At 48.1% G+C, this 11,868-nt stretch overlaps 1 protein-coding gene across 2 annotated transcripts in view; it reads left to right on the top strand.

Moving 5' to 3' along the window:
* Positions 1 to 201: 201 nt before the first annotated feature.
* Positions 202 to 11,868, top strand: part of jcada (junctional cadherin 5 associated a) — a 280,161-nt gene continuing 268,494 nt past the window's right edge. The window contains exon 1 of one of the 2 annotated variants that reach the window (XM_085987671.1): positions 202 to 587. The gene's annotated coding sequence lies outside the window, so the exon portion shown is untranslated. The remainder of the gene's footprint in view (positions 588 to 11,868) is intronic. The other variant, XM_085987674.1, reaches the window with a different exon arrangement.

Genomic DNA, 11,868 nt, shown 5'->3' with positions numbered 1-11,868 from the left:
ACATTGCCTTAACGGGACAAACTAATCAGGAACAGAATGGGAATATTTATAAATTAATTTAACAAAGCCCAATTCATTTTATGAATTTGGGTTATGAATTCAGTTCAGCAATTGTCCTTAACCACAATATCTGTTGCACAATTACTTCATGCAACAATTATTATCCAACAACCTTTAAAATTCAAAGTTACATACATTGATCAGCACAAAGACTGTATGAAATCAATGCTTGACCTAATCTGACTTCTATCACAAGCCAATTTGAAGAATTTGTTTTTTTTTAGCCAATGTGGAGCATGACAAGTAAGATTGCATTAAGCATGTGACAACCATTGCAGTAGTGTGTTACTGTAAGGCTGATACAGCCTTTTGCACACAGGGATCTTTAGAGAAGGGTGTGTTTGTGGTGCAGATAACAGAACAATAGCAGTGTTTTGTTGAGGAAACAGCTGCAGGAAGAAGGGGAGTGCACTTTTGAGAAGAGACTAGCAGTGTATTTTTCCAGACTGTGTTTTTATTCAGTTGGGGCACTTCAATGTGTAACAGCAGTTGCAATGGCAGCATAAAGAGCAACTCCTTCACCTCAGGTAAGTTTATCTTTGTGAGGTGTTTCCTAATTCAGGCAGCACATCCAAACATGCTCTGTTGTTTACAAAGTGACTTCCTAACTTTATGAGGGATTGCTGTTTCCTCACTGTCTCCCAGCAGTGAATACAGCTCACTGAGGAACAGCAACATGTCTTGTGTCAACTATAATTTATTGTACGTTATATTCTGTTATGAAGGCACTGAAAGCTCATTTCATCAGGATCCCTTGAATAGTTCCATTAATAGTCAGCATTGTAACATTTAAAGTGTTTTTGTGGTTTGAGATGAGACACTGTAATTCATGTATTTTCTCTGATTTTTGGCCTTGTTTTGGGAATATCTGATGACAAGGGCTAAAGCTGTAGATGGATGTGGAGGCAAATAAGCATCTGTGCTTCTTTGCTAACTAAGTAGAGGAAATGGCCTACCCAAACTAATTGGGACTATAGGTTTATAGTGTAGATTCATTTATTTCTTTATTAGATGGTACAAGTGATAATTTCTTTGTTTAATGGAATCGCTACAAATGTATCTAACAGTTAAAATGCACTATAAAATGATTTATAATCACTTAGCAAATATATTCAGCCATAATTTTATTTCAGAAATAAATTAGCAGCATGTTACTGCTATTGGACCATTTATTTCAGCAAATACTTTCACACCTGATCTGCTCTACTGAACTGCGCTGTGTCTGTTGGTGATATTTCCTACAGAATCCAAGTGATGTTACAACATACTCTATCAAAATGTGCACATGAAACGTTAGTCACTGTGCTTGAAACATTTCCTCGTTTGCCGTTCCCACTATGCTGGGGTATAATTCCACTGGAGCCAACATCCCACTATACCTTGCCCAAGGGGCCATTCTTTATGTTGTGAGCCTCAACAGCCTAGAAGGTATCTCAAGTGAGCCCAGCTTATCCTTACCTGACAACCATTTTCTAGCAGGGGTTACTGACTTGAAACCAGGAGCAAGAAACCTGGCTGATTTTCCCACCCCACCCCCTCCCCCAACCGCCAGCCCAACTGTAGGGTTTCCATAGCCACCAAAACTGAGATTAGATGTCTCAGCATAGATCAGGGATTGGATCTGGGAGCCTCTTGCTCTGCAGTATACTAGGTGAGGGTGCAAGCAACATTTGTCAATGATTTTTTAAAAAATGTTTACAGTTTGATTACATCTGGCCTTGTATTTAAAGTTAAAGCTGACACTGGTGCATGCAAGATTAGACCAGGGCCTTCACTGCAGTAGGACAATTAAAATCCGATCTATGTAAGCAGTCAGGGAATAGAATATGTGCATTGTGCGTTCAATTGATCGTAACAAGGTTAGCGTCTAATGGAGAGAGATGTCTAAGCCTGAGGCCTATATGAACAATGTCGAACAGGAAAAAGACTCTGGTCCATCCAGCTTGTCCCACACAATTGTGATACCTTGTGCATCAAATTATATACACTCGCCACCCCACTCAAAACCATGTGATCTCCTGGCAGAGGTGAAAAAACAGGTAAAAACCCAGGCCACTTTTGGGGAAAAAAATCTGGGAAATTCTTCTCCGATCCCGCTAGGTGATCAAAGCTAGTCCAGGAGATCACTCGGGACCATATAATTCTATGCAGCATCTACCTTCTGTAAGAGGTGATCTCCGTCCCAGCCAGAAACAGGTCCTGCTCTCGCTTGAAGGAATTCAGCGAATCAGCATCCACCGCACGAGATGGCAGCCTGTTCCAGAGGTCCACTATTCTCTGGGGAAAAGAACCACCTCCTGACATCTAACCTAGATCTGGCCTTGTGCAATTTAAAATTGTGACCCCTGGTCCTCGCTAACCTATTTAATTGGAACAAACTGTCAACTGGAACACAGCTATTCCCTTCATTATCTTATAAAGCTTGAACAGATCACCCCTAAGTCTGTGCTTCTCTAAAGTGTAGAGTCCCAGCTCTTTTGGTCTATCTTTATAACTGAGATGCTTCAAACTGGGAATTGGTCCAGTGGCCTTCCTCTGCACCCTTTCCAAAGTGGGGATGTGAGGAAACCAAAATTGGACACAGTATTCTAACTGAGGCCTGACCAAGCAATGTCTTACAAGTCCAGCATTCATTCTATTCAATTTTTCACAGTATAATTCTTCTGACCATCTTTCTATTTATTATTCAATGGGCCAGTATGAATTGAGCAATTACAGGGGGCGTTTTTGAACTGGAGCATATAACGGACGAGGGGTGGGCGGAGCAATCCCACTGCACGTTGGATGTAGCTCGTGAGTGGCCTGAACCATTTTCATGGTCGAGCCTCATTGGCATGGAGAGGGTGAGCTGCCAGCATGTTCCAAGCATTGACAGGCAGATCGCGATTTGTCGGCGGGGGTTGGGCGCAGGAAATACGGCCTGGCCGATTGGGATTGGGGCGGGTGGCGCAACTGGTAAGTCAGCATTGGTATTTTAGAGAGGCAAAAGTCCTCCCCAAAACATTATTTTAACTTTTTCCTTGCGGCCTCCAGCTATCCCTTTAAAGGATGCTGCTTTGGCCTCTTTCTACCTGGAGGCGGTGGGTGGGACCTACACTTTGGGGGTCACTGCATTTTGGAGGACTACCTTGGCCTGTTTCTGGAGGGAGGCCTGACCGCTGGCTGCCTATTTCAAGGCCTGCTTAAAAATGGTCGTGAGCAGGCCTTGGGTGGGAAGACAGTGATAAGCATTCTCTTGTGATTTTGTCTTGCTATCACCCCATTTCTGCTGGAAAATAGAGTGGTCGAGGGAACAAAATCACCCCCAATATCTCACTTTTTGCTGACCAGTATATGTGAAGGTAAATCATTTGATAACACATAGGAGCATTGAATGTTAAAAAAGTTCTCCATACCTTTTTACATTTTTTCTTAGCTTTGTTCCTTAAATGACCTGCGAGAATAACAATATTTGCAATAAATTAATTTTTGCTACATTTATGAATTGCACCAGTCCCACAACATGTTATTTATTACAAATACAATTAATGTGTCTCTGTGCTCACCGGCATTTTCATTTAATCAGGAAGGTCTGGGGAGTGCTGCTGCTGTGATTTTCCCTGCTCATTTTGCCGTGAGAAAGTTATTAGTTACTTCACTTATCAGCTGGTCTTGCAGTCAGCGCATGCATTGTTCTGCCCTACGTCAGGCCAATGTGCTGGCGAGGTATCGTTGTTTCACACACCATCCCCCAGTTAAAAGGACAGGGAGGCATCCTGCTCCCACAGCTCTGCCAATAGCTCTAGGGAGTCGGTAAGACACCCTCAAAGTACCTCTCCTTCTGTGGATAAACATCTGGCTTCCCACGAGCACTTCCTGTGTGATCACAGTGCGGCTGAGATCAAAAACTTACCATCCAGGTAGTCATGATGGCGAGTACTTCATCATAGCAACAGCCCAGATCCTCTTACCATGATTTACTTAGCTCCACTGATGGCTTAGTAGGCAAATGCTCTGTCCATTGTGGAACTGGAGCCAAACGCACCCGGAAGGTGCCAGGTTTGATCCCCAATCTGTGCTAATTGAGCTGATATCAGCTGAGGTGGTGGCAGCTACTTTTGACCTCGACCCTCCCAAAGAGGGGGAAAAAAATCAGTCGGGGTTCCCACTCCTGTTTGCTGTCCAGTGGCCCAGCTGGAAAGTGTATGAGGACATTGGGTGAGGACAAGACCTTTCTTGACTCTTAAGACCACTATTGTCAATACTCTGGAATTTCCTACTAAACGTCATGTGGGGAGGACTATCACCACAAGGACTGCAGCAGTTCGACGAGAAGGCCCACTATCACCTTATCAGGCCAACTAGGGATGGACAATAGATGTGGCCTTGCCAGTGTCACCCACACCCCAAGAACAAATTAAAAAGAAAGCCTGCTAACCCTCATCTTCTAGGCTTACATGTGAAGGATGGTTTATTGGAGAAGGTTCTGCCTGACACCTGCCACTTTTGGAACCATTCTCCGGCCTGGAGAGGTGTTAGGAACAAATGAGGAACAATTCCTCATCCTTTTGATTTTTTCTGGCTTCTTTTCTATCATTTCAGTATCTCACATTCTCTGTGAAACATCCTGGATCTAGACACTTTGGCAACTGCCTGATAGACCCTTGAAAAAAATGTAATCTAATATCATAAATTTATTAAAGAAGTCTAAGCTAATGTCTAAGAGTAGCTGTGCAGAATGATTTGATCATTTTTTTAACTTGCAAGCTCGTGTAAAATTATTTTGGGACACTGAAAATGAATTTTAAATGACTCAGAAGTCTGAGAGAGAGAGGAGGGAGAGCTGGAGTGTTTCAAGGCAGCTGAACCAGACGTGTTTGACGGCACACTCCCCAAATGGAATAATGCCTAATTGTGTCTCATTACTACATGTTTTCAGTGGTAGAAATCCAGCAGGTGGCAGCTGTTGCTGGCTTTTCTTCTGAACAGTGTGCTGTAAAATGTCACCTAATAGCATACAAGTCTCAACTTCTGCTGTTCAAGATATCAAGTTTATTAAAGTGGGTGAAAGTGAATGAGGCATTTGTAATCCTGCCGTGACAAAGGCCATTCACCATCAGTGTAGAAGTGATATCAGTAGCCAAATGGGGAAAAAGACCTGCCTTTTTTTTGGACATATTAAAAGAACTTACATTTGTATAGCGCCTTTCATGACTTCAGGGCTTCTCAAAGTGCTTTACAGCCAATTACGTACTTTTGAAATGCAGTCACTGTTGTAAGTAGGATTATTCATGTCTATGCCATCAATTTCAGGAAATTTTCCACAATGTTATATTGTAGGAATGTCCAGTTCCTATCAAGAGACTGAGGTCGACTCAGGCGATCAAACAAACGATGTTTAATGTGAAATTAATTGAGTTTAACCAACAGATGCAAGAAAACTACGAATACAGGTCTAGTCAGTTCGGAAACTCCACGAGGACCGCTTGGACGGTCCCGTGGCTGGCGTCATGACGTCATCACGTTTTTCCCGCCGATGGAGGATCACGTGATGAACGGCGTGACGTCATCGCGTTTGCCCGCGCTCTGTACATGCAAACAGTATATACAAAGATACAGACTCAGGCTGTCGTTAACATATTGTTAAAGGGAATTATATACATTTGCTCGGAGTCCCTTAGTGGCTCCGCCACATGCGCCCTCCGAGAATTGTCTTTAACAGAAAAAGTGAAACGGCGAGGAGGCCTGACAAGCCTGTCAGAGCGACTTCTGTACAGTTGGAGTGGAAGCTGCTGGACGGCGGGCGGGCTGGCGGGCGGTTGCGTTTGATCTGGCACGGCGACTGTGGGCAGTCGGCCACGTTTTGGCGGCTGTGCGGTCTCGACCGGGCGGCCAAGGTCCAAGTGTGCTGGCTTCAACCGGTCAACCGAAATGTGGTCCAGTTTACCTCTGATATCCACCGAGAAAGTTTTGTCTCCCAGCTCTAGCATGCGGAAAGGACCAGTGTAAGGGGCCTTGAGCGGATCCCGATGAGCGTCGTGGCGGATGAACACATATTCGGCATTCTTCAGCTCTGCTGGGATGCGGGAGCTCTGAAAGCCGTGATGCGATGTTGGTACTGGTGCAAAACACCTGGCTGTCTCCTGGTGGCTGATGAGTTGATTGGATGCGGACCATGGCTCTGTTGGAGTCGGAAGGAAATCCCCTGGTACGCGTAGCGGCTGGCCATAGATGAGCTCTGCCGAGGACGAGTGAAGATCTTCCTTGGGTGCCATGCGAAGACCCAACAGGACCCATGGTAGCCTGTCCACCCACCCAGCGCCTTGGAGACTGGCCCTCAGTGCAGCTTTGAGCGACCTGTGAAACCGTTCGCACAGGCCGTTCGCCTGTGGATGGTAGGCTGTGGTGCGATGTATCTTGATGCCGAGCCCCTGAGCCACTGCGTTCCAGAGCTCAGAGGAAAATTGTGGTCCACGATCAGAAGAGATGTCCACCGGTACCCCGAAACGGGCGACCCAAGAGGAGATGAATGCCCTGGCTACGTCTGCCGAAGTGGTGGATGACAAGGGAACTGCCTCTGGCCATCTAGTGGTGTGGTCTACCATCGTAAGGATATGTGTAAACCCATGAGAAGGTGGAAGTGGCCCCACCCGGTCCACATTCACGTGATCGAACCGTCGCTCCGGAACAGCGAAGGTGGCCAATGGAGCTTTGACGTGACGCTGCACCTTGGCCTTTTGGCAGACCACGCAGGTGTTGGCCCAGTCGCGGACATCCATATGCATGCCCCGCCAAACGAACTTGGACGACATCAGCCTTTGCGAGGCCTTCATGCCAGGGTGTGACAACCCGTGTATGGCGTCGAGCTCTTTTCGGCGACCGGCACGATAGGGCGAGGATCTCCTACGGAGACGTCACAAAGTAGTGTGGTGCCTGCGGCGTGGAATTTGACGTCGACCGCTTGGAGGCTAGAGGGGCTGGTTCGGTAAGCTTGCACCTCTGGATCCGAGGCTTGATCCGCAGCCATGAGGGCATAGTCGATGCTGAGCTGGACTGCTTGAACGGTCGCGAGGGAGAGGCAATCCGCCACCAGGTTGTCTTTACCGGCCACATGCTGAATGTCAGTAGTGAATTCAGAGATAAACGTTAACTGATGCTGTTGTCGGGCTGACCACGGTTCAGCAGTCTTGGCCATAGCGAACGTTAGTGGCTTATAGTCTACAAAAGCAGTGAAAGGACGTCCTTCCAGCAAGAACCGGAAATGGCGGCTGGCCAAAAAAAGAGCCAGCAACTCCCGGCCGAAGGTACTGTACTTCCGCTCGTTTCGCCGTAGTTGACGGCTGAAGAACGCCAGCGGTTGCCAGATTCCATTTACCCACTGTTCCTGCACTGCGCCGATGGCGTAGTCTGATGCATCGGTGGTGAGGGCGATGGTGGCACTTGGCAGCGGGTGCGCCAGCATGGTCGCGTTGGCGAGGGCACTTTTTGTGTCAACGAACGCCCGGTCCATGTCGACCGTCCAGCTTACCGGGTCCTTGCCAGACTTGCCCTTGAGGGCCTCGTACAGGGGCTGCATGAGCAGAGCTGCCTTAGGCACGAAGCGGTGGTAAAAATTTACCATCCCGAGGAACTCCTGCAGGGCCTTGATGGTCTGCGGGCGCGGAAAGGATATCACAGCCTCTACCTTTGCTTGCAAAGGCACCGCTCCCTCCGATGTAATGCGATGTCCCAGGAAATCAATGTGGGGCAGACCAAACTGACACTTGGCCGGGTTGAGAATCAGGCTGTGTTGGCTGAGGCGATGAAAGAGGGTGCGTAGGTGCGCGATGTGTTCCTCCTTATTTCGACTGGCCACGAGGATGTCGTCTAAATAGATGAAAAGGAACTTGAGGTCCCGCAGCACGGAGTCCATGAGGCGCTGGAAGGCCTGGGCAGCATTCTTCAACCCAAAAGGCATCCTCAGAAATTCAAAAAGGCCGAATGGGGTGATGACTGCGGTCTTCTGCACGCCCTGTGGGTGTACCGGGACCTGGTGGTAGCCTCGGATCAGATCCACCTTGGAAAACATGGTGTTCCCAGCCAAATGGGCAGAGAAATCCTGAATGTGGGGGATCGGGTATCGATCAGGAGTGTTAGCGTCGTTAAGTCGCCGATAGTCGCCGCATGGCCGCCATCCGCCGCCAGGTTTCGGTACTATGTGGAGAGGTGAAGACCAGGGACTATTGGACCGGCGAATAATCCCCAGGCGTTCCATCGTAGCGAACTCCGCCTTCGCGACCGCCAGCTTGCCGGGTTCGAGGCGCCGGGCCCGTGCGTGGACCGGGGGGCTGGTGGTAGTGATGTGGTGTTCCACACCATGCTTCGTGGCCGTAGAGGAGAATGCAGGGCTGGTCAGGTCCGGAAATTCACCGAGCAGGCGAGCGAACTCGTCCGGAGTTGGGAAAGCGCAGGAGATGGTGCGCGACATGGTGGTACCATGGTGGCAAGGAGTGGAGTGAAACATGGCCGCGTTGATCAGCCGCCGGTTCCTCACATCGACCAGGAGGCCGTTGGCGCACAGGAAATCCACGCCGAGGATGGCTTGTGAAACCCTGGCCGTAACAAATTCCCAAATAAATCGCTGGCCGCCGAAGCACACCTGGACCCGCCGGTTGACGAAGGTCCGGATAGCTCCGCCATTAGCCGCTTCGAGTGAGAGGCCGTGCCTCCCAGCTTGAACATCAATAGCGGACGCGGGTATAATGCTGCACTGTGCGCCGGTGTCGCATAGGAATCGCTGACCAGAGATGGAATCGATGATGAACAACAGCTTGCCAGAATTTCCGATTGCCATCGCAGCCACGGGGCACCCATCAGACCCGTTCTTCTTTTGCCGGGGTTGCAGTTGATTTTTTTTGGGAGAGAAGCTGCAGGGAGGGTGGCAACATCTGGCTTTCACGCCAAACCGCGCGTGGTAGGAGCACAGCCCCGAAGATTGAGGAGCTAGGGTGACATCTGTGGGGGATGAGCAGTACTGCTGCGTCACCGCGAAAATCTTGTCAGCTTCGGCAGCAAGCGCTGCGCAGTCTGAGACTTCGGACCTGGCCAGGGCAGCTTGTACTTGCTCCGGTAACTGACTGAGGAAGAGCTCCCTAAAGAGGAAGCATTCCGGTTTGGAGCCAAGGAGCATGAGCATTTGGCTCATGAGCTCAGACGGCTTGGAGTCCCCGAGGCCGAGCATAGCGAGCAGTCGGCGGGCGTGCTCCGACTTCGTGAGCCCGAAGACCTGTAAAACCGTGCCTTGATTGTTTCATACTTGCGGTCGTCCGGGGGGTTCTCAAGCAGGCTGACGATCCGCGACGCGGTGGAGCTGTCGAGTGCGGAGACCACGTAAAAATATCGGGTCTGATCCGCAACGATGCTCTGTAATGCAAACTGGGCTTCGACCTGGATGAACCAGGCGGTCGCTTGTTGCTCCCAGAATTGCGGTAGCTTCAATGCAACGGCGTTCGTTTCCATGCTTCGTTCCTTCTGCGAAAACCGTTCGCAAAAGTCGGGGTCACCAATGTAGGAATGTCCAGTTCCTATCAAGAGACTGAGGTCGACTCAGGCGATCAAACAAACGATGTTTAATGTGAAACGAATTGAGTTTAACCAACCGATGCAAGAAAACTACGAATACAGGTCTAGTCAGTTCGGAAACTCCACGAGGACTGCTTGGACGGTCCCGTGGCTGGCGTCATGACGTCATCACGTTTTTCCCGCCGATGGAGGATCACGTGATGAACGGCGTGACATCATCGCGTTTGCCTGCACTCTTAAAGGGACCGCGCTCTGTACATGCAAACAGTATATGCAAAGATACAGACTCAGGCTGTAGTTAACATATTGTTAAAGGGAATTATATACATTTGATCGGAGTCCCTTAGTGGCTCCGCCACAATATCTCCCTTGTTTAAATCTGTCTGGGTTGCTTTAATAATGCGTTTCCTGTGTGTTATTCTTGCTTTTGGATGACACTATGGCAGGAATGTATTGATAAGGGCCAGAGCCCCCACTCCCCCAGTACTGTCCAGTGTGCCCCCTTCCAGTTCTATTCCTGAAGGTTCAATGCTGTCAGCTCCACTCTGTGTTTGCCACGGAGACAACCTATCGAAATCAAAGCAGTCGGGTTTCAGAATGTGTGCATTAGGGATACAAGTTGAATAGTCTCAGGTTATCTTGAATCTTAATGGGTATTGACTCCTAACCCTGAGATGTACTACTTACAAATCCAGCGTGCATTCTTGGTGATTGTTCACATCCTTTCTCAGATGTGTTACTGAAAAGTCAGTATCCAAGTCAGTCATTACATTTTTTTGGTTACTGGATAATACATAATCATTCATAATGGTAATTTTCTATTTAGTTAGCCTAATTGGGTGAGGTATCAGTGTGCTGCCAGCATTTATGGAACCATACCCTAGTATGAGTCACTGCCTTCAGAAGAAAAGGGAAAGAAATTGGAAGAAAAAGACCCACAGGCCAAAAAATCGTGGCATTTCTGGTGCACTCCCACAGTAACTCCAAAGTTCCCACTTGACCTTGCTGGGAACTGAGCCTCTTCAACCCCAGACTAGGCCATCGTCACAGGAGATGGAGGTGGGACAAGGGACAGGGACATCCACTGCTGGGAGTTCCCACATCTCTAGCCTGGGAAACACTAGTTGGGGGATCTGTGGCCACTATGACCATAAGGATGAGACGTGGCAGCCTCAGGAATGGCAGCTGTGGGATCCGTCTTCAGGGTCCAGACCTGAAGATTTAGTAAAATGGTTTGATTATTTTGGCCATTTTTCTGGCCTGTGGAGGCAGGTGGGCACCCTAGATGTGCCCCTTGTAACACAGACGTCTGCGAGGAGCACTGTAATTAAAGGACCTCCTCCTCACTCCAATTAACACCGTCAATCCTGGGCAGGCCCCTTCCAGTAAAAGTGCCAGGATGCACCCCCCACAGATTCCTGCACGCCCCCTCCACCCGGTTTGTGGCCTATCTTAATCTAAATAAAGCTATTAAGACACATTAGTCTTTCAAACAACGTTTTTAAATATATAGAACGCTTCTAAACATTCAGGTGTTGATCCCTGTAGAATTGTGCTCTCATGATAACAGCATTTATTTATTTTCTTCTGTGATTTTGGTCACTGTTGTCTTCCGGGATCATGTTTCCCATTTGCAGTTTGTAGCTCTCGCCAGTCTGCCATCGAGACAGCGGGATAGCAGCCGGGTTCATGTGACTGCCGCACAGTGGTATGTGTGAGCCTTCAGTCGCTGAAGGAATATTTAGTCCCAGCAATTTAGAAAATACTGCTGCACATATCTCTTTCAAAGCAACCAGCCAAATTCTCACAGGTCTCATTCTTTATCTTACTCCATGTTTTTTTATTTTTAAGAGAAAAACACAGAGCAGAGAAAGCAATGGAAGGGTATAGCGGATAGAGTAGTGTGCGGCAATTGTTTGGCCAGTTGGACTTTGTGATGGCCTCTTCCGGTCTTTCACATTCTTACGTTCCCGTATAGCCACCAGCGTAATGGGAGTGCTGTGCTTTCTAGCAGCAACCGAACTGTATCACTACAAGGACATGAATGGTGCGTAAACATCTCTCTCCGCTCATTAGCATCACATTTAAATATCAATAAGTTACAACTTGTCAACTTTTTGAACATCACATCATACTTGTGCTTTGCTGCTGAGTAATCAGCAATGCAAATGAAGTTTACTGAAAAAGGGAACAGCAAAACAGGGGCTGACCGTCAAGAGCTAAATGTTTAATTAATGAAGGGGGAGAAATTTTCTGGGATTAAAATGA

The sequence above is a fragment of the Somniosus microcephalus genome, chromosome 5 (assembly GCF_052327205.1).
Source record: "Somniosus microcephalus isolate GS21.2 chromosome 5, FLI_Smic_1.0, whole genome shotgun sequence".
Taxonomy (NCBI): domain Eukaryota; kingdom Metazoa; phylum Chordata; class Chondrichthyes; order Squaliformes; family Somniosidae; genus Somniosus; species Somniosus microcephalus.
Note: the sequence above shows the minus strand (reverse complement) of the source record. Positions and strands in the feature narration are given on the sequence as shown.